The sequence below is a fragment of the Chelonia mydas genome, chromosome 6 (assembly GCF_015237465.2).
Source record: "Chelonia mydas isolate rCheMyd1 chromosome 6, rCheMyd1.pri.v2, whole genome shotgun sequence".
Taxonomy (NCBI): Eukaryota; Metazoa; Chordata; order Testudines; family Cheloniidae; genus Chelonia; species Chelonia mydas.
The window spans coordinates 41,614,263-41,637,750 of record NC_051246.2 but is presented as its reverse complement, the minus strand read 5'-3'; the positions used below and the strand labels follow the sequence as shown (position 1 = coordinate 41,637,750).

At 39.8% G+C, this 23,488-nt stretch overlaps 1 long non-coding RNA gene across 1 annotated transcript in view; it reads left to right on the top strand.

The window, feature by feature from the left end:
* LOC122466369 overlaps positions 1-23,488 on the top strand; it is a 140,427-nt gene that overhangs the window by 103,447 nt on the left and 13,492 nt on the right. The gene's annotated exons all lie outside the window — the stretch shown is intronic.

The following is a 23,488-nucleotide window of genomic DNA, read 5'->3' as shown; positions in this document are numbered from 1 at the left end:
TAAAAGAATCACCTCTGTAAAATCAGGATGGTAAATACCTTACAGGGTAATCAGATTCAAAACACAGAGAATCCCTCTAGGCAAAACCTTAAGTTACAAAAAGACACAAAAACAGGAATATACATTCCATTCAGCACAGCTTATTTTATCAGCCATTTAAACAAAACAGAATCTAACGCATATCTAGCTAGATTGCTTACTAAGTTCTAAGACTCCATTTCTTTTCTGTTCCCGGCAAAAGCATCACACAGACAGTTTCTCCCCCACTCCAGCTTTGAAAGTATCTTGTCTCTTCATTGGTCATTTTGGTCAGGTGCCAGCGAGGTTATCCTAGCTTCTTAACCCTTTACAGGTGAAACAGTTTTTCCTCTGGCCAGGAGGGATTTTAAAGGTGTTTATCCTTCCCTTTATATTTATGACAATTCTGAATAGCTTTACACCTCTCTGATGGAATGAAATAGCAAGCTGCAATTAAAAATATTAAACCTTCTAGAACAGGAGTAGCAGGCTTGAAATGTTCAATTTAAATGAAGTTCTGGCACAGGAAGTCACATAAAATAATATAACCAAGCTCAACAAAACAGTGCTAAAGGCCCTATTATTAATATCACATCACTGTATGAGAGTGACATGTGGTGATCTGCAAATAGCATCACGGTGGTAAGAAACAGTGTTGGGAAATGAAGGGCTTCACAAAGTGTAATTTTGTAGCTACATCAAACCAGTTCAAGCCTGCTATTGTTAGATCCACTGTGAGATAAATGTGGAAGTTAAAACTTCCCTTCAAATCTGTTCTTTGAATTTTTGGATATACAGGATGCTGTGCCTTGCATCCATTATAACTTGCAAGAGAGTCAGTGCTGCACGTTGCACTAGCAAGCAGGGTCAGATGCCCTAGACCTTTCTGAAATAATCCTGTTTTCTAGCTATAGCTGAAGCATTGCTTATTGTAGGATGCATGGGGGAGGTAGAGAGAGAGAGAAGATGAAGACAGTGACTCTTAACTTATACTGTTTGAAAATCACAATTTTTGTTTTACAGAATTACCCACAAACTTTTTTGCCATTTTCTTCAGCCTGAGTTTGAATGCTGTCATATTTCACTTTATTCGGAGTGTAAAGGGACATGTCTATTGACGTCTTTCTTTTTTTAATTTTTAAATGAAGAAAACAGATTTTTTTATAAATAGAGGTAGTCCTAGAGGTATATTGTGAGCACTTTTTTTGGTCAGAAATGAGGTTCTCTTTCACCTGCCCTGGTCAAAGCCAACTGGTAGAGTTGGGATGTGATGAATCAAAAGCGTAATTCTCCTCACCCCCTTTACTCTCTTCTCTTGCCTTTGTGTATTAAACCTCTTGTATATACTTCTGACTAAAAAGGCTCAGTATATCTAGAGATGGGATATGGATAATGTTTTATGACTCAATCCAATGAGGCACTTAAGCATCTGCTTCATTTTAAGCACATGAGTCGTTGGTCTTTTTAGTTGATTGGCCTAGTTACATACTCAAGTACCTTGCTGTATCAGGGCCTCAAAGTGCAATGCCTATATAATGCTTCAAGCTGGTTGAACAATAGAATAGATTTATGAATAGATTTGCTAATAGCTTGAATTTGATTCACTGCTAGACATAGGGGTCCTATAATTCATACTCATTCTGATTACTTAATTGGCTGTTGCTATTCATGAAAATGTTGGTGAATCCTGAAAGTACAGTGGACTCATCATAAGTTAAATTTTAGCCAGCCAGGGATCAGAAACAATACCATATGACCAACCCTACACCATGAATAGTGAATGGTTTGAAAACAGCCCACAGTCTGAAAATTAGTCATCCAGACTAGTTGGTGAATGTTTGAGTACTGAACATTTTTGCAGCTATTGGCTTGTGAATGATTCATGAACCCTGCCCAAAAGCTAAAGTGTGTTGAATTTTTCGGTTCAATGAATAGTATTCAACAGATTCTAATTTCTTTTAGTGTGCTATATTTGCATGTCTCTTCTATAAACCAGTAACTGCTTACTTTAAGAAAATGTTTTACGTATTGCATGTAATTTATATCCATCAAAGTTTTTAAAACATTGCAAATATATATGTGCAGTTCTCTTTATCCCACAAATGATAGGGATACCCACTGCAAATTAATGAATTATGTGAGTTAGCAAGTAATGGAAGTGAAAAAGTAAGGGTAATATAATGCAAAATGTGATTTGTTCATTTTTTAATAATTATAGTTTAGCTTTAATTTTTTATTATGCTTAATTATTGCTAGTACTTATACTAGGATAGTAAATGTACTGTAGTATATTTTGTAAAGGTAATGGTTAGCTATGTAAGATCCCACTAGAACTTTCTGCTATGAGAAGTTGTCACTTTTTGGTGTGAATTTCATAAAATGGTTGAATAAGCAAAATGTGGATTAGTGCAATTCTTCTGCATGTGGAGTTTTTGGTTTTTGAGAGATGGGTGCTAACCAAAATACCAGGCCCCAATAGAAAGATCTCTACTAAGATGTCCCCTATAAGAGCACTTGTATTGTAACCTGATAAGTTAGTCCAATGTACAACCTGTTAGAGCAAACTGCTAATAAAACAGGATTAACCCTGTGTCTGGGTTTACTCCTATAAGACACTACACTAACTTTGCTAGAGGGAAGGAGGAGGACTGAAATATGAACTGAGATACGGACCCAGTTTCTGTAGTTGGCACCTTTCTCCATGCTGGGTCGATGTAAAATGTCAGCTCCAAACACCCCGGAACTTTGGGGGATGAAGAAATGGGGTGGGCAATGGGAGTAGTTGCAGCTATAGACATATAGTATACTAATTTCCCACATAGGTCCTGCAAACTTAGGATCAGATTGTGTCACCCTTAGATTGTGAGTAGTTCCATTGATTAAGGCACTCTTCAATGTGAGGAGATACTCTTCAGTGGGACTAAAGGTGGTAGAATTGGTCCCTTAGAGCTCTGTTCAGTCCAAATACTTTAAGTGTGTGTTATTCAGAAACTAGCCTGGTTAACAAAAGATTTTCTAACCACCTATTTTTTCCCCTTTGATGTCCCTTTATTGTCTCTGGCCTCAGAGTTGGTTTGTGGGGTGGTTCTGCAAGTGCCAAACAGCTGAGCACAACTAAGCAAATATATGAGGCCTAGCTGATTTTTTAAAGTCAATGAGGTACAAAAGTCTGTTTTGCATTTAGAACCTTAAATAGTATATTAACTCTGCTCAAATGCTGTTCTGCCAAAGTTCTGTGTGGTTTAGGGATGCCAGTGATGTTAAGCAACTGCTCATTCCCTCCACTGAAACCAATAATAAATTCTCACTTTAAAAATGTGTTTGTGTAACGCACACAAAACAAGTCCTTGGCTTCTAAGAACAGCGCTGTAGAAAGAGCAGTGCATGTAAAGCAGCAATTTATTTTTAGGAGAACAGCGACAGTGAGGGCAGGGCTGTCATTAACTTTGGGGTCAGGCAGAACTCAGGCTTGAGATGAAAACTTGTTCTATACATGACAGTGCTTGTTAGAACGAGCACTTTTTGCCTGTACCACATAATTTCAGTACTGTCATCCACTAAAGAACAATTTCCCGATCATTTCAAGCAACTGTGTGCTAACCTCATGACTACTGTGGTGTTTGGGGTTTTTTGTTTTGTGAGTGCACCACCACAGGCAGTGGACCATTGGGATAACATTGAGATGAATGGGGGTGTGTGTATGTGTGTACACATTGCAGCCCTCAACTGGATCATCTATTGGAGCTGCTCCTTTAACCCACTAGTCAGAGACCTCTGTTTTTTGCATTTGAAAGTTGTGCATTCACATCTGGTTGCTGTATGAAAGTATTCTGTCATTGTAGTATAATCAATGCCTCCTATCCAGAACTGTATCTGGTATTTAAACTCTGGTGCAACCAAATTTCAATTTATTACTGAACATTCATCAGTCTGATTCTGATGTAAGTAGCTCCGTTCTAAATTAGGAATAACTTCACTCTAGTAACTTGAGTTATACCAGTGTAAAACACAGGTGAGATCAGAATCAGACCAGTTATAACATGTAATGTTTTAAATAATTAAGCAGAGAACATACTGCATTCTGGATCATAGTCTTTTATGGTTACATGTCCACTGCTCATTAGGACTCAATAGTGTACTGTGGGTTAATATTTTGCCCTTAATATTGTTATATATTTATAAGCTTGCTTTTATTCTCAGTACAAATAGTGCCCACAAACTATGGGCAAGAAATACTAAGACATTTGAGCAATGTATGTATCCTGTTCTAACAATAGCAAGTTTGCTGTTTGTAGCACAATCCACAATAAACTATGCAAGTGTCTACATTACCTTGCATTATACTACCTTCAGGTCGAGTTGAAGTGTAAGCTCTCGTGTCGTCTTTGTTCTTTGGTGCACCAAACACACTCTCAACATTCAATAAGTAATACGGTAGTAAATGATCTCACATGCTATCCATTGTAATGAAAGGGAGAGGGAAAATTCTGCCTTAGCTATATGCGTACAGCCATTGCGTATCTAAGGGCAGATCTTGGTGTGGAGTTACGAACTTTTAGTGCTGTTTCTGGATTTAGCCAATTTGAGGTGCACAAGTACGGCTGACCTTGGGAGTGTCACCTTGATCAGGATAACTTTTTTTTCTGTTCTCATTAGAATACCAAATTAGAAGTTCTAATGAATAATTTAAGCAACTGTGCACCAAGTCAAACTATGGGTTGTAGCTGCAATTTTGGTAATAAAGTACTTAATATTACTACTCATAACTGAACACATCAATAAAACTCTCATCTTATCTCAATTAATATGCATTATTTTGTTGAGTCAACGAGGCTTTCAGAAGTGCATCTTTGGGAGCTGGCCTCAGTGTTTCATAGCACCTATGGAACAGTAAAGTGTTAGCAGATTTACTGTCCATGTATGAAAACTAATGAACCTCTTAAAGGCATGCCATAAAAATGGTACTTTTTTGTACATCATAGGGATAGCTTGGAAAAGGAGGAAATTTGATCAGAAAAAATATATAAAAGTAGTTTTATAAAAGCAAATTGGAAACAGATGAGCAACCTGCAGCAACAGTATAATGCAGGGTTCTGAAACTTTGCCATAGTGAGTCTCCCTAAGCTAAGGGGACAAAAACCCAACAATCCAATTATGCCTCCCCATAGTTTATTAAGACAACACAAAACGGAAAATCCTATCCTTTGCAAGAATGAGTAATAAAGCAGAGGGGCTTGGATCAGAGCAGTTATAATAAGAATATGAGAGTCAAAAGTGTTATTTTGCAGTTCTATTAAAAAAAGAGTACAGATCTCAGCATCCAAAATAAAACTGTTGAGATTGGCTGTAGAAGTGACATAAGGGGTGGTCCTAGCATGTGTGTCTGGCCTGTGGCGATGACAGAGGCTCCCATTACATGGCACAACAGAGCAATGGTGTCTCCCAGTGTGCCCAGCACATGACTCAGCCTTCCTGTTCTAGGTGCATCACTTCAATTGCTGGGGGGAGAGGAGAAGCAGGAGTCACTCTGATGCGCTTGTACATTGTCCTGCCAATAAAGTTATTGCCATTTTAACTTATCTCACAGCAGATGCCAAAAGAATTGTTATGCCCTTAACAAAGATGGCACCAGTGGCTCCTGAATAAAATCGGTGTCCTGAGGAAAAACGGGAGGATCATCATGACACTTAAGACATTATTACAATACATACATGCAGATAGACTTAATTCTAGCACTTTTGCGTGCTTGACTTTGCAGCCTTAATGTTCTTTTAATGTAGTTTCTTGGATGATTTTATATTACCATCATAATGTATGTATATGATTTCTTTATTGAAATTAATATGCAGATTCCTGACCTTATTACCAAGACTTTGATTTTAGAAACACAGGACCTTGATTCTACAAACACACGTGAATAACTTTACTTATGGGAATAGGTCCATTGAAGTTTATTTATTGTATGTATGATTACTCACTTGAGGAAAGTTGTGTGTAAATGTTTGAAGGATAGGACCGACTGGGAATTGAATGGGGAGGATTTTTTAAAAAATTTTCCTTACAATCTAGCTCAGGATTGAAGGTTTTTTTATAATCACTGTATGACTTTATTTTGAGAAAGTAGCAATGTTGTTTCACATGCTGAACTTCTATTTTCACTCAGATTTTCCTAAACTAACAATTGCTGCTCCTTTCCATTTTCCTTCTTCTTGTTGTTGCTTCCTCTTACGTTAGCATTTTGTACTATGTAAGCCAAGTAACCCCATTTGCTGGGCCACTGTCTTGGTTTCCACTTTAAAGAACATAATAGGTCAGAGGCTGGCATCCATTGTCTGTTTTGTGCTAATCTGGTGGCACAAATTAGACTTGAAGCTAGCATAACTGGCCAACTGAGGATTGCCCTTGCATACAGATTCCTCCACTGGCATAAAGCCAGCATTAAGAGCCCTAAACTATCCCCTCACACCCTGATGTAGAAGCCATGTCAATAATATTAGAGGAAGGGAGAGAAGCAGGATCACTGCAACATTTTGGAGACTCCTAGCTTCTGGAATGGACCCTTCTGTAAAGTGTTGTTGCTGTTTGGGTCAGACAGACATTTCCTATATATTAAGTGTTGGATTGTGCCCAGGAAACTTCTCTTACTACTTGAGCAAGGCTCAGGTACAATCTCAGTAGGGGGTGGGGTGGAGTGGAGTGAGTCAGAAAATGGAAAAAGTCAAGTAAAAGTTTTTGAAGCCGTTTCCATTTTGAAGGGTGCAAAGTCGAATAATGTTTTTTCCAGATTTTTTTTTTGCAAAATTTTTTAAAAAATTGATTTTTTTTCTCAGTTTCTTCCCCTTTTTTCCTTTTTGCCACTGAGTGCAATAAATTGAGTATCCCTAGGGGATTTACATTTTTTTCCTCCCTTTTTTCATTCTGACTTCCCAAAACTACTTTGGAAATGTTAGAGTGATGAAAGGAAGCAGGGGAGTTTGAGTGGGAGTTTGTAAGGGGAGTTTAGGGGCAAGAATAAGAGCTAGGCAAAGGAACAGACAGGCTAGTGAAGCGAGTGTTTGGTGTTCTGGCAGTGTTTTGGTGCTCGTTGGGGGTTTGTTTTGCGGTGGGTGGTGGTGTTTTGGTTTGGTTTGTTTTTCCCGGACTAACAGGACTTAGGTGAGAAGGCTATGACAGACAGAGAGGCAGCAGTGGTAGTGACCCAAGCAGTGGAAGACCCAATGAAGATGACTGGATGTGGAAGCTGTGGCATGTACATGATCCTGAAGGGGGTACCTGAAAAGAATTTCATCTGCATGAAGTGCCGCTGATGGAAGAGAAGATCCGAAGAATGGAGGTGCAGGTGGAGACTCTGGTTGAGTTTAGAAGGGGGTTCGAATGGATGATGGAGCAAAGACATGAGGAGGCTGAAGGGAAAAGCTAAGACTTGCAGATGGAAGCAGGACCAAAGAACTCTGAGGGGATACTGCTGGGTGAGGAAAGTGGACATTGGAAGCATGTGACTAAGAGAACCAGGCAGAGGAAAAGACAGGCCAGTGAAAGAGAAATAGAGCTTGGGAACAGGTTTGCGGAGTTGGAAGATGAAGAAGGGGCACAGCAGGCAGTCACTGAAGGCGAGAGGGCAAGGAAGAAGAGAAGAGCCGCTAGTCCTATAGGAAGAGGGCAAGAGTCAATGGAGATTACTCCTAGGGCTCATATTTGGTGTTTACGGGATGGGTTGCAGAGGATTGCAAGGGACAATAGGAATCGAGAGGACTTGCAGCCAGATGGAACAGGGGAAAGACTGGAGAATCGCACCATTGCCAGGAAAAGGCAGGTCTACATGATCGGGGACTCCTTACTGAGAAGAATAGACAGGCCTATAACAAGAACTGATCCAGAGAACAGAAGGGTGTGCTGTCTGCCGGGTGCTAAAATACGGGATGTGGACCTAAAGCTGAAGAAGATCCTAATGGGAGTGGGAAAGAATCCATTGATTATCCTCCATGTAGGAACAAATGATATGGCTAGATTCTCACTGAAACGTATCAAGGGAGACTATGCCAGGCTGGGGAAGACGCTGAAGGAAATCGAGGCTTGGGTGATCTTCAGTGGGATTCTTCCTGTTCCTAGAGAAGGGCAACAAAGGGGTGACAAGATTATGATGCTCAACAGATGGCTCAGGCAGTGGTGCTAAAAGGAGGGCTTTGGGATGTATTCATGGACAGAGGGCTGTTCTCTTGGGATGGACTTCACCTGAGTAAGGAGGGAAATAGACTTCTAGGATGGAGGCTGGAACAACTGATCAAGAGAGCTTTAAACTAGGAATTTGGGGGAGATGGTTGGGAGATGTCCAAGTAATCTCCATGCCAGATTTTCTCTTTGAGAGGGAAGAAAATGAAGTAAGAAAGGATACAGCCATGGGTAGGAGAATGGGCATAAGGTGGAAGAGTAGTGTACATACCAATCTAATAGGTAATATTGGCAGTAGAATGTCTGTGCCCAGTCGGGTAAAGAATGTGAGTGAAGCCAAACAGCAAAAATTAAGATGTTTGTACACTAATGCGAGGATCCGAGGTAACAAAATGGATGAACTAGAGCTCTTGGTGCAGGAAGTGAAACCAGATGTTATAGGGATAACAGAAACATGGTGGAATAGTAGTCACGACTGGACTACAGCTATTGAAGGGTATGTGCTGTTTAGGAAAGACAGAAATAAAGGCAAAGGCGGTGGAGTAGTATTGCATATCAATGATGAGGTAGGCTGTAAAGAAATAAGAAGCGATGGAATGGATAAGACAGAGTCCGTCTGGGCAAAAATCACACTGGGGAAGAAAGCTAGAGCCTCCCCTGGGATAGTGTTTGGGGTATGCTATAGACCGCTGGGATCTGATTTGAATATGGATAGAGACCTCTTTTTAGTGTTTTTTAAAGAAGTAAATACTAATGGGAATTGTGTGATCGTGGGAGACTTTAGCTTCCCAGATATAGACTGGAGGACAAGTGCTAGTAATAATAATAATAGGGCTCAGATTTTCCTGGATACAATAGCTGATGGATTCCTTCACCAAGTAGTTGCTGAACTGACAAGAGGGGATGCATTTTAGATTTGGTTATGGTGAGCAGTGAGGACCTCATAGAAGAAATGGTTGTAGGGGACAACCGTGGTTCGAGCGATCATGAGCTAATTCAGTTCAAACTAAATGGAAGGATAAACAAAAATAGATCTGTGACTAGTGTTTTTGATTTCAAAAAGGCTAACTTAAAAAAATTAACTAAATTAGTTAGGGAAGTGGATTGGACTGAAAAACTTGTGAATCTAAAGGCGGAGGAGGCCTGGAATTACTTCAAGTCCAAGTTGCAGAAACTATCAGAAGCCTGCATCCCAAGAAAGGGGAAAAAATCATAGGCAAGAGTTGTAGACCAAGCTTGATGAGCAAGCATCTCAGAGAGGTGATTAAGAAAAAGCAGAAAGCCTATAAGGAGTGGAAGAAACATGTAGGGATAAAGTGAGAGAGGCCAAAAGCTATGTAGAGTTGGACGTTGCAAAGGGAATTAAAACCAATATTAAAAGGTTCTATAGCCATATAAATAAGAAGAAAACAAAGAAAGAAGAAGTGGGACTGCTAAACACTGAGGATGGAGTGAAGGTCAAGGATAATCTAGGCATGGCCCAATATCTAAACAAATACTTTGCCTCAGTCTTTAATGAGGCTAAGAGTAGCTTAGGGATAATGGTAGGATGACAAATGGGAATGAGAATATGGAGGTAGATATTACCACATCCGAGGTAGAAGCCAAACTCGAACAGCTTAATGGGACTAAATTTGGGGGGGGGGGCAGATAATCTTCATCCATGAATATTAAAGGAACTGGTACACAAAATTGCAAGCCCATTAGCAAAAATTTTTAATGAATCTGTAAACTCAGGGGTTGTACCATATGACTGGAGAATTGCTAACATAGTTCCTATTTTTAAGAAAGGTACAAAAAGCGATCCGGGTAACTACAGGCCTGTTAGTTTGACATCTGTAGTATGCAAGGTCTTGGAAAAAATTTTGAAGGAGAAAGTAGTTAAGGACATTGAAGTCAGTGGTAATTGGGACAAAATACAATATGACTTTACAAAAGGTAGATCGTGTCAAACCAACCTGATCTCCTCCCTTGAGAAGGTAACAGATTTTTTAGACACAAGGGAACGCAGTGGATCTAATTTACCTCGATTTCATTAAGGCATTTGATATGGTTCCACATGGAGAATTATTAGCTAAATTGGAAAAGATGGGGATCACTATGAAAATTGAAAGGTGGATAAAGAACTGGTTAAAGGGGAGATGACAGTGGGTCACACTGAAAGGTGAACTGAAAGGCTGGAAGGAGGTTACTATTGGAGTTCCTTAAGGATCGGTTTAGGGACCAATCTTATTTAATCTTTTTATTACTGACCTTGGGATAAAAAGCAGGAATGTGCTATTGAAGTTTGCAGATGACACAAAGCTGGGATGTATTGCCAATACAGAGAAGGACTGGGATATCATACAGGAAGATCTGGATGACCTTGTAAACTGGAGTAATAGTAATAGGATGAAACTAGTGAAAAGTGCAAGGTCATGTATTTAGGGATTAATAACAAGAATTTTAGTTATAAGCTGGGGACGCATCAATTAGAAGTAACAGAGGAGGAGAAGGACCTCTGAGTATTGGTTGATCACAGGATGACTATGAGCTGCCAATGTGATATGGCAGTGAAAAAAAGCTAATGTGGTCTTGGGATGCATCAGGAGAGGTATTTCCAGTAGAGATAAGGAGGTGTTAGTACCGTTATACAAGGCACTGGTGAGACCTCACCTGGAATACTGTGTGCAGTTCTGGTTTCCCATGTTTAAGAAGAATGAATTCAAACTGGAACAAGTACAGAGAAGGGCTACTAGGATGATCCAAGGAATGGAAAACCTGTCTTACGAAAGGAGACTCAAAGAGCTTGGCTTGTTTAGCCTAAAAAAAGAAGGCTGAGGGGAGATATGATTGCTCTCTATAAATATATCAGAGGGATAAATACCACGGAGGGAGAAGAATTATTTAAGCTCAGTACCAATGTGGACACAAGAACAAATGGGTATAAACTGGCCATCAGGAAGTTTAGACTTGAAATTAGATGAAGGTTTCTAACCATCAGAGGAGTGAAGTTCTGGAACAGCCTTCCAAGGGAAGCAGTGGGGGCAAAAGACTCATAGATATTAAGGTCAGAAGGGACCATTATGATCATCTAGTCTGACCTCCTGCACAATGCAGGCCACCAAATCTCACCCATCCACTCTTGCAATAAACCTCTCACCTATGTCTGAGCTATTGAAGTCCTCAAATCATGGTTTAAAGACTTCAAGGTGCAGAGAATCCTCCAGCAAGTGACCTGTGCCCCATGCTGCAGAGGAAGTCGAAACCCCCAATCTGCCCTGGAGGAAAATTCCTTCCCGACCCCAAATATGGCGATCAGCTGAACCCTGAGCATGTGGGCAAGATTCACCAGCCCGATACCCAGGAAAGAATTCTCTGTAGTAACTCAGATCCCACCCCATCTAACATTCCAACACAGGCCATTGGGTCTATTTATCATGAATAGTTAAAGATCAATTAATTGCCAAAATCATGTTATCTCATCATACCATCTCCTCCATAAACTTATTGAGTTTAATCTGGAAGCCAGATCAGTCTTTTGCCCCCACTGCTTCCCTTGGAAGCAGACATATCTGGCTTCAAGACTAAGCTTGATGAGTTTATGGAGGAGATGATATGATGGGATAGCCTAATTTTGGTAATTAATTGATCTTCAACTATTAGCGGTAGATATGCCTAATGGCCTGTGATGGGATGTTAGATGGGGTGGGATCTGAGTTACTGCAGAGAATTCTTTCCTGGGTGTCTGGCTGGTGAGTCTTGCCCACATGCTCAGGGTTTAGCTGATTGCCATATTTGGGGTTGGGAAGGAATTTTCCCCCAGGGCAGACTGGCAGAGGCCCTGGGGGTTTTTCGCCTTCCTCTGCAGCGTGGGGCATGGGTCACTTGCTGGAGAATTCTCTGCACCTTGAAGTCTTTAAACCACTATTTGAGGACTTCAATAGCTCAGACATAAGTTAGGTGTTTGTTACAGGAGTTGGTGGGTGAGATTCTGTGGCCTGTGTTATGCAGGAGGTTGGACTAGACGATCATAATGGTCCCTTTTGACCTTAAAATCTATGATTCTATAATTCTATGAAAAGTGAAACACTAACTCTGCCACTCTCGCTTTTCCAAGGCAGTTTTGAAAAGTCAGAGTGGAAAAATTTAAAATGAAAAGGGTGTGGGAGAAGGGGACACAGCATAATTCATTCTACAGTATTCAGAGGCAGGAATTGGAAGAGAAGAGAAAACAAAAATTTGAAAGTATGAAAGTTTTCAGTTTTTGAAAATTTAAATTAAAAATAAAATTGTATTCCCAAAATACAGAAAAAACCATCAAAAATATTTTCTTAAGGCTTTTCCTGCCCTTCAAATGCCTATTTTTGGTGGGAAACTTTTTTGACCAAAAAATGTCAATCAGCTGTGGAGCACGAGGACTGTGCAGCCCTTTCACTGCTTCTAGAACCAAGAAGGGATCCTAGGGGCCTCGCCCTGATCACCTAACTTGTTCAAAGCATTGACTGTCTTGCCTATACACAGGGACTCCTCGCTGTTTCGTCTATACTAGCTTCTAAGTGACGTTGCTTGAAATGTGTTCGTCAAAGCATTTCAAAACATTCATCTTCCCAGTGTAGACAAATCTTAAAGGTGACGAGGCTGTGGCCTTTCCTCCTTCCGCTTTGGCCTCTGGAGTTGAACAAGTATTTGGGACTCCGGAGGAGTTTCATGCTGCACATTCTCAAAGCACGGCAGAGTTCCCCCTCCAGCATACATGCTCCTTGTGAAGAATTTGTCTAAATCAGCCTGCGTATCTCTAGGGATTACCCCACTGTGAAATCCTTCTGCACCACACCTTAAATGTGTGCTGTGACCTACAAGACCCAATATTACACTAGACACACTCTGATGAAACCTCTAATCTCTTTCAAAGTAATTTTTCTCTACGCCTAGATCTTTGTCTCTTTATATTTCTTCTTCTTTCACATGAAACTTTTATATTGTAATTGTGAGGAAACGCCTACTCTCATGACTCCTATATTAATTCCTCCAACCTACCATATATTATTTCTTACAAGCTCTCTAACACAAGGCAGTTTCTCACAATTGGAGTCTAAATGTTTAATATGACAGAAGTTGGGATAAATGGAAAAAGATCTAGGTGCCGAGTGTAAATTAGCTTGAAAGAGAGTATAGGGATTCTTGGCAAGGTCTCCCAGCTGTGTAAATAATCTTGATCACTCAGGTGAGATACTGATGGAGATTGATGCAGTGAGATGAGTTTGCCCTTTGCCCTTCAGTTTCCCCTTAGTCTGTCGAGCACAATTTTTCAGGTGTGGTTTTTTTTTTTGTAAAGGCTGCTTTTACACCCTGAATGAAATCTGCACAGTAGAACTCAGGAAATCAGAGAACTTGCTAAATGTCCCAACTATGCCTGAGGGAGCTTTTTATTTAAGTTAGATAGTATAGCCTTTGTATGCTGATACCAACAAACTTTTTTTTTTAACCTAATTTTTGTGGTTTGGTAGTTGATAATTCTCAATTAATGTGTATTTAATTTCTATCTGGCATAGATCCTAGCAAGTGCCCCTTTGCAGCCACCCACTAGGACTACTATTAAACGAATTCAAGCCTTTGTGCTTTTGCATCCCCTGGGTTGTGTTCAGCTTCTAGAGCCCCAGCAGGTTGCAGCACTGATTCCTCCCTTGGCCTATGGCATGTTTCCTGGGCAATGAATCTATCTGTTACCCCCTTCGTGGAAATGGGGTCTTCAGCCTATCTGCTCTAGGCCTTAGGACCAGCACTGACCTCCCCACTCCCCATGAGATATCCAAGTTACTTCTGGTTACAGTTTAACTCTCTCAGGATCATGCAGTCATTGTGAAGCAGACACCACACAGTTTGTACAGTCTGACACCTTTGTGATCTTTTATACTTAATCATGTAAAGCACAGGAGAGTACATCTTCTACAAAACTATAAACACTAAACACATGTCCCTACCTTAGTTTCCTCACCAATCAAGGGTATTCCTTGGGCTGGGGTCTGAGTCCCTTGGGTTGGCCAGAGTCCTTGTGGCAGTCTTGGGTTAGGAAAGAAGGCAGGGCCCCTCTGCTCCATGAGGTTGCTACATGCTGGGTGACCTATCCTTTCTGGAGCCCCTCACCCAGCTCCTGTGACTTTGCTCTCTCTTGCCCCAGACTTCCTGTTCCTGTGTGTTTCTGTATTTAAGTCCCTCCTGGTCACCTGGCCTCCTTTCTTCTTCTCCTGGTATGTTTCCACTGCTTCTACCTTTCTTTTCCCTTCAGCTAAACTGGATTTCCAAGGCTTGAGCTGCTTTTTAGGATAACTTTGTGAGGTGAAAGTTGTGATGCTGTCTAAAGGGGAAGGTGACTGGCTTCACTAATATGGTCACCACTTTTACAAAATTGTGATAAATCTTGTACAAAGTATGCCTTGTGAAGTATCACTGGAAAAGTAATCTGCTGAGTATTATTATCTTGTTATAATGTGCATATAGACATTGTGTGTGTGTGTGTGTGTGTGTAGTTATTAAATTTTGCAATATAATTGTAACTGATGTATATTATGAGTCTGAGAAATGCCCACAGGCTAGTTCAGGAATAACAAAGGAACTTTAAACAAGAGCTCCTGCATGTCCTCCCCGAAGACACTTCAAATGGTTTGTATGCAGAATGTGCAAACAAAAATTTGCAATTCATATGAAAAACTGATGGCAAAGCATGAATGCCATGGAACCGCTTGACCCAATCACACAGCAAGGATGTTTCCAGCAAAAAGGGTCAAGATATAAAAGGGGAGAACTAAGGCCTCTGGCCACCATTTGGGACCCCATCTCTGGACTGGAGAAATTTCTGACCGAGGAAATTTTGAACAAAAGGATTAAGGTTCCCCAAAACGATTTGGGCAACCCAGAAGGATTTATAGAAAACTGGCAAATTTGACATCCCTGCTGTTGTTTTCGATTACATTCTTTGAGCCAACTGTAATGTATTTTATTTGCTTTAATATGTTAGTAACTCTCATTCTTTTTCTTAGTTAATAAATCTTCAGTTAGTTTACTAAAGAATTGGCTACAGAGTTGTCTTTGGTGTAAGGTCCTGAGCATCCATTGACCTGTGGAAACGACTGGCCTCCTGGGGCTGGAAGAACCTGATGTGTGGTGATTTTTGGTTTTAATAACCTGTCATCACAGAAGCCCAGTTTGTCTGCGTGTCTAATATAGGCTGGAGTGCCTAAGGGGACTGTGTGTGCTCCATGTTAAGCTAGTATAGTGATCCAGGTGCACACATTTGTTGCTGATTTTGTTAAATCTAATTATAGATATAGCACCAGTGTTGGGGTGTCTGCTCAATTTTTTTTTTTTGCAGTCTGACCTGAGATTGGCGCCCTCAGCTGTGATCCATACCAGGCACGGTGGCATAAGTACCATTGTTAATCTTAAGTACTTCTTGTTGTATGCATCTGGTATATACATGTTACAGGACCTGTCAGTAATGGTGGAGCTACATACATATAGGCATTTGATACTGCAGTTTTTATAATACAACTTCAAATTATAAACCAGAATTCATAAATTGTAAAAACATATTCCCAAATTGTCATTTCATATAACTATCTTCTTTCTAAATTAAATCAATTTCTGCAGTAATAACTTCAAAGTGTGATTGTAAATAACTCATTTCTGGTCACTTTTTTCATGCCACTCAAATATAAAGTCAGAGATTTCATTTTTGTCATAAGTGCATTTATGATGGTGATGGTATAATATGCACTGCATTTTCTATGTATTTCTCTTTCTGCTGTAAGAATCAGATGAAAGGCCAGGTTTTAAAGGGTATTCTCATTTTTCAGTTATAGAATTATAGTTTTTCTTTAGGACCTCCTCTCCCCGTTCTTTAAGAGAACCTGAACACAGCTATTCAGTTCAGTTATGGGTTTTATCGTTCATGTTAAGTGGCAACCATATTGCTTATATCTGTAAAACAGTATGCTGATAAAGTTGATATACTGGTGATTGAGATACAGTGCTATAATGTAATATTTGTCTGAAATCATACATCTACAGTTCGAAAGACATCAGAACTAAGAGGTATATCACTCAATGCCCCCATGCAAGGAAGCCCAGTTTGAAAGGCTTTTCTGTTTACAAAACCTATTACTGTGTTCCATTTATCAATTTTTTTTATTTCTCTTTTTGTCTTTTGCCTTCCTGCTTTGATAGTCACCATTCTACACTACTTATAAATAATACAGTTGATCTCGGTGAAAACCTCCTGTTGTCATCACTGTGGATCATGTGTAGTATACGTCCCTAACTTTGTAGCCCTCACTCACAGACCACAATTAAAAATATGTTTCCACTTCCCTTTAGAATGAGTTTGAAATCTCTGATGTAGAATGATCCCTTCAGCTGAAGAGCTGATTAGAGAATGAGCCCTGTTTATATTCCTATGCTATGCTCTTTTGAGAGGGATAAGAAATTAAAAAATTAAGTAATAATTTTAGCTCCCCATTTCACTAAATGAGTGCTTATACAAAAGAATCATATCTGCTATTTTCCTGACCTGTAGAAGTTCTGCTTCTATCCAGTGTAAAAGTAAAATGTCTTGCTATTAAATGCTTTTTTTGAAAAAGAGATTTCAGATATCAAATTATGGGGTGTATGACTATGAAATTATTCCAAATGGTCTCCCATGGGCTAAGTTATCAAAGCAGTGCAATTAGATATTAGAGATAATAGCCTGTATTGAAACAAAATTCATTGTTCAACATACATAAATGTATTTGAAAGCAATTGACCTCCAAAATTTGTTGAAAAATGGAAAATATAAAGTTTTTCCAATTAATCCTGAAACACCATAAAATTCACCCTAAAACTTAGGGAACCTACTGTAATTATACTTATATAACTGAGATTGGGATGTGGCCCATTGAACTTTGCTGGATATGGGACATTCCATAGCCAAACTCAAGATATGAGCATGCATGGATTCACCCCTCTAGTGACCCCACTCCAATATACATGTACGTATCTAAAACAATGTAGGTAACTACTTGAAGTACCTTTAGTTTTGTTACCAGGCAGCACAGCCAAGGTACTGATACTTCATAAGATGTGTTGTAGCCTGTAGGGAAATGAAATTTAATTCTTATGGTTCCTAGGTAGGGCACTGATGTAGATTTCTCATTTTCCTCTTAATTGCTTCAGCTCAATTCAGTTGAGGACCAACAAATCCCTGTGAATCGAATGGTAGTTGAGTATGTTCAAAAGTCTACAGGATTGGGCCACTAGTGCTAACTTTTGGATGTGTGACTTTGCTATTCTCAACCCAGATCAATGAAAATGGAAACTCTCTTGCCAAACTTCAAAACAACAAATCTGTTTCACCTTCATTGTGATAAGGCTGCGTTCTGACTTTGTGTGAGCTCTGCAGTGATTTGTGAATGATATAAAAAATGAAAAATCCCCTTTCCACAGAAAGGACCATCAGTACTGCACTTGGCTATTTGCAATGTACTCAGCCTCCCTATGTTTAGTTTGTTTAGAGACAGACAAGAGTGTACCAAGCTGAGAAATCAAGACTAGTTTAAAAGAGTTTGCAAAATAATTAGGGATTTTGTATTAAGGATTTAATTCTGGTTGAAAGAGGTGGTAAATCCTCCATACTTCATATTTCCCTGATCATTGGGTCTCCTAAGTTTACTACGTGTTGATTTTCTTTTCCTGTCCATCAAACTTTGAGAAAATAAGTCTTTCTCCAGTGTCATCTGAATAGGAACTATTGTTTTTTCTCCTGCACTCTGTGTTGCCAACTCTTGCTATGTGGCGTTTTAGTAAAGCTCCATTTCCTAGAGAGCCATGTGATTCCACATTCTTCTTAGACTTTTCATATTTACGAAAGTTTCTAGTCTTCATGGTTGTATAGAACAGGAGGAAATCATGAATAGTAAAGGGTCAAAAACCTGATGACAGAGAGAGAGCCAAAATGTATTATTGATCTGAAAATGCCATCATTTTAAAGCCAATCTTCTGATTTTTGGTCAGACTCACAATTTTTAACACTTAGGGTTGGTAATACTTCATCCTCATAGGGGCTAATAATAATAATAATAAAGGAGTTGGCTTTAGCGTTTTTGATTGAGCCAATGAAATCTTTTTTTTAACCTTCCCCGTTTCTACCCCGTAATTGTAACTGGCTCCTATCCTCCATGATCACACCACTATGTGGCCTTGGGATTTTGGGGAGATGCTTTGGAGCACCACATACTTAACTAATTTTATATAAATGGGATGGGGAGATAAAGGTTTTTGGGGATCCCAGGGATCTAGTTGCAGGGGGAGTGAAACCTAGATGCCTGTGCTGGAGTCTGACATGTGCCAACCTGTTTTTTAAAAAGTGTTTCAAAGGACAGTTATTCAGATCAACTGGGGTGTTGGAGTCACTAACACCCAGCTACTGAAGTGTTTTGTGTGCATTCTTGTACTGTATACAGAACTTTACAAATGTTAACTAATCGGTCACCTGGACGCTCAGGTGAAGACAGTATTGTCTCCATTTTAGAGAGGGAAGACTTACACAGAAAGGGTAGGTGGTTTGTTACAAGAGTCAGTCAGAGCTAGCATTTAGAATGGGGAAGTCCACTGGTCTCAGTTATATGTTTAGTCTACTATGCCAGGCTTCCTTGGGATAGCTCGGGTAGCAGTAGCAGAGTAGTATGTGAGCTAAAGGGACTGAGTAGCAGTGGGGCTTCTGTATTTGGGTTTTCTTTATTGTTTAATAAAATGCCAGTTTTAAAGCTGTCCCTGATCTGGGAGTGTAACATTTGGCAAGCACAGGCAGGGGAGGATAAACTGCACAGATCTGACCTCTCTGAGAGATTAACCTACCTAGAAGCTGCTGGAGATGGTTCTAGGAAAAGCTGCCAGGGAAGATTTTATTATTTTTCAAGCACTGTGGCTGGGAAAGGGTTAGCGGACCTTTGCATGAAGGTAGGACTTTAATACGAGCTAAAAGATGAACATTTAAAAGAAATCTGTGACTCACTGGACAATTCTGGGAAAAGTCACAGTGAAACTGCAGCAAAAGGCTATTTTCCTTTCATTAAATATATAAGAAGCTACTTAAATGAGCAGGGAGAGTTGGAAGATTCAGCTCTTGCTAAAATTCTTTATTGTAAGGCCTTGGGGGCACAAGTTGAATAGTCAAGAGTACACAGAAGGATGTGATAAAATCTCCATCCTGGTGTATGAATGATGCCAGTTGCATTTGGATACAGATAGAATATTTTATTGGGAAAGCAAGTTATGAAACCAACTGGTATTACCAGAAAAATACAAAGGATATACCAAGAGCTACATGAAGTGATGGGACACCTAGGAGCAGAGTAAGTAATCACTTTCTCAAGCGATCGGTTTTGTTAGCCACAGATGGAGAGGATCATAGAATATGAAGTCACTAACTCTGTACATGTCAAGCAAAAGAAACTTCACTGGCTGCCAAAGCTCCACTAACATAGTCTCAACAGAATAATTTGAACTTGTATCAATAGACTTCTTGTATCTAGACAGGAGTAAAGCAGGATATGAATACATCTTAGAGTGGATCATTTCAATAGGTTTGTTCAAGCCTAATCTATTGCCAACAAGGCAGGCAAGACTATGTGAGACAAGATCTTCAATGACTGTTATAACATTTGGTTTCCGAAAAGGATACATCATGACTGGGGCAGAGGTGAAAATTAATTATTCACAAGGTTACAGCAGTAGTGTAAAATTGAAACATCTCTCACAACCCCATTACACCCCCAGCGGAAAGGGCAAGTAGAAAGGCTAAACTGAACTCTGCTGGCAATGTTGAAAACTCTGCCATAAAAAACAAAAGTCAAATTGGAAGGACCGTCTTTACAGGGTTCTCACCCTTCTATTTATTATATGGAAACTTACCACATTTGTCCATTGACATCACATTTGGTTTACTGTAAACTCTGAGTCTGCACCTGTGGACCATAAAGATTACATTGAGAAATTGAAACAGCAGATGAAAGAAGCTTATGAACAGGCTTCAAAATGTTCACAAGTCTGTTGTTCGTGGAAAGAATCATAATGAGAAAATGCATGGTGCTGCTCTCAGGCTAGGTAACCGAGAACTTGTCTGGAATCTTTCAGAGGGGCGGGGCAGGCAAACAAAAGTCCTATTGGGCAGATAAGGATCATGTAGTCCTTAAAAAGAAAAGGGATAGTCCAATCTATGAAGTAAAACCAGAATGTTTTATATATTAGTTGTTTACTGCAATCTTTTACTCTCCTGTGGATATAACACTATCCCCAGAATCACCACTGTGGAAGAGACAGAACAAGGCAAACTAGGCAATAAGGGATCAAAATAAGGACAGAAATTTAGATTCTGATACTGAGAGTAAAGAAGAACTACATTATGTAATGGTACCAGATACTGCCCATGGCACAGAGACTCTGAAACCAAAGGCAGAAACATTTAATCCACATCTGGGAACCAAGGATTATGTTGCTTCTGTAAACTTGGAAACTGTTGATCAGACTGCTGTTCATTCACAATGGGTATGGAAAGACATGAATGCCAAAATGTGACCATGGAACCTGAAACCAGTAGTGCATAAAAGGACAGATCAGTAGAACAATCCACTGATAAGCAAGGTCATCCAACCAGAGAGAGTAGAGTCTCGCAGACACTGACACATGAACTGTCAGGGACACCTACTTATCAGTATCTAATTCCAATTATTGGACTGGTGAATGCACGGTGTGGTTATCCTCATATTGGTATGGTGTGAGACAAAGTGCCTAATCCTGTATCTTACCCTGCATTCTATCTAAGACTGGTGCAACTTTAGTAAATAAAGTAATATTGACTTATGGTATGGCTACTGCTCTAAATTAAGTGTTCTTAAGTTTGTAACTGTTAATTTAGTACACTTCTCAATAGCTTGCCATATGCCTAGTGACTTGGAGATATATCATTATACCATTGATCACACAGGAGGTATGAATATCTTTGGGGATTTAAGGTGTTCAGAACTGACAATTCAGTTGGACAGTGGAACTAAAATTACTTCAGGAACTTTCTGATTAATGTGAAATAAACTGAAGAGAGACTTAGAAGCTTCAGTCATCAATACCTGAACTTGTGACAGATGAGAGACCCACAGTCTTCATTGAGAATGACAGCTATGAACTTGTGATATTCATGGACTCCTGCTAATAAGCAAAATGAATGGATTGTGTGTTCTATTTAGTTAATAGAAATGTCAAGATAGCATTACGTTTATTGGGGGGAGAATAGTTTTCTTAAGGGAATATCAGGATTAGTGTTACCTGTGCCCTGTCCCTTTTAAGGATTAAAGATCTGATGAGGGGATCAAAAGGAATAGCTCTGGTTGCAACAGCAGAGTTGTGTGTGCTCTAAAAGGACTGAGAAGCTTGTGTATTTGTTTTTTTCATACTAAGTTTCATAAGTCTACCTTTAAAACTCTGCCTGGTCTGGGAGTGAAACAATCACCCTGCTCTCTTGCATGATGCTGCTGCAGGTGAGATGGGAGGATGTGCACAAGTTAGAATTACCCTCTTGTATTTCTAGGGATCTCTGGCAAGGTGTTTTCCATGGGAAATCTTGGACTTTGGAGCTTGTTGCTTCGTTTACTCCAATAAAGTGTAAGTTTACTAACCTTCTGAGCAAAATGTAAAGTCCAGTGTTTCACTGGAACTTTTGGAGAGGGGGTGTAGCTTATGGTGCATTTTTGGCCAGGCTGGAGTGAACCAGGGATTAGCAATCATTTCATTTTTTTGCTGGGGGGTTAGCTGACTTCTGCTGGTAGTGGTGAAACTCTGGAGGCTTTTGTTAGTGTTTTTTTTTAAATTCTTGTCAAAGGTGTCTAGAGCCTGGGATAGGGGCCTTTTCCAATATTCTTCCTTATAAATAAAGCCAAATGCTCATGTGATAGCTGTTATTTTGGTCAGGGATTAAACTGGGGACCTCCAGCGCTAAAAGCAGTAAGTAGAGCTTGAGTGAAAGAGCCAAGCTCTCTAGCTGAGAGTGGTAACAGACTCTCATCCTGTGTGGACACGGAGAGGAACATAAAATTCATTCTCTCCAGTGGGTTATAGTCAAGGCTTGTCCACATGGAGTCGCAGGGTTATGTCTACACTTGGAGCTGGTGGTGTAATTCACAACTCAAGGAGACATACCTGAACTAGCTCTGATTGAGCTTGTGTGCTAAAAACACACTGGTGGCACAAACAGCAGGAGGGGGTAGCTGCCCAGAAGACGTAGCCATCTGAGAGAGTAGGCATGTACTTGGGGTTGGCTAGGGTACATTCTAATCTATGGTGCCACTAGCCTGCTGCACACTAAATTGCCACATGGACTTCACTACCCTGCATTAAAAGTTCAATAGCACTTTGACGTACTGTACCAGCACTAGGTCAAAGTGCACTATAGAACTTTTAGTGCCAAGTAACAGGGTCACAGCCGGTTAGAGCTCGACAAGCTAGTGCATTGTAGACTTATTGTAGACTGCAGCTTGCTGCAGACTGACAGTGTAGACAAGCCCTCACACTTTCTAACTACCCAAGACTCTGAGAGGTTTCCAGTGGCTGGAATTTGGGTGAATGATTTATACCCTAACACAAATTAGTGGTGCAAAATATTTGCATTATATTTTAATTGTCTTTAGAGGAATTACCCCCTTGGAACTTAATGATACTGTTTAACATTCTAAGCTCAAGTCTACTGTGCTCTCAAAGTACAGCTCTGCCTGTACTCTGAGTTGCTGTTTAAGGGAACTATAAATTCTTTAATATCAAGTATTTACACTTTCCTCTCAAAATAAATCTTTCAAGAGATTTAAGCTGTGAAAACATTATTACAAATTTTTGAATTTTTTTCAGTATATTGTTATTGATTTCCCTTTGAGGCAGCTTTTAAACTTCATTAGCGTTTAAAAAAAAAGCTATTCAATCTTTATAGTTTATTTGAGCTACTGCTGTAATTTCTAATTCCCTGGTATGTTTGGCCTAAAAGCTGTGTGTAGATTAAAGCATAAAGTTATTAGTTATTCTGATATTTTAATTTTCAACCAATTACGTTAAGATAGAACTATGCCTCTGTCATAAATATAAAGGGACGGCTAACCACCTTTCTGTATACAGAACTATAAAATCCATCCTGGCCAGAGGCAAAACCCTTTCACCTGCAAAGGGTTAAGAAGCTAGGATAACCTCGCTGGCACCTGACCAAAATGACCAATGAGAGACAAGTTACTTTCAAAGCTGGAGAGGTGGG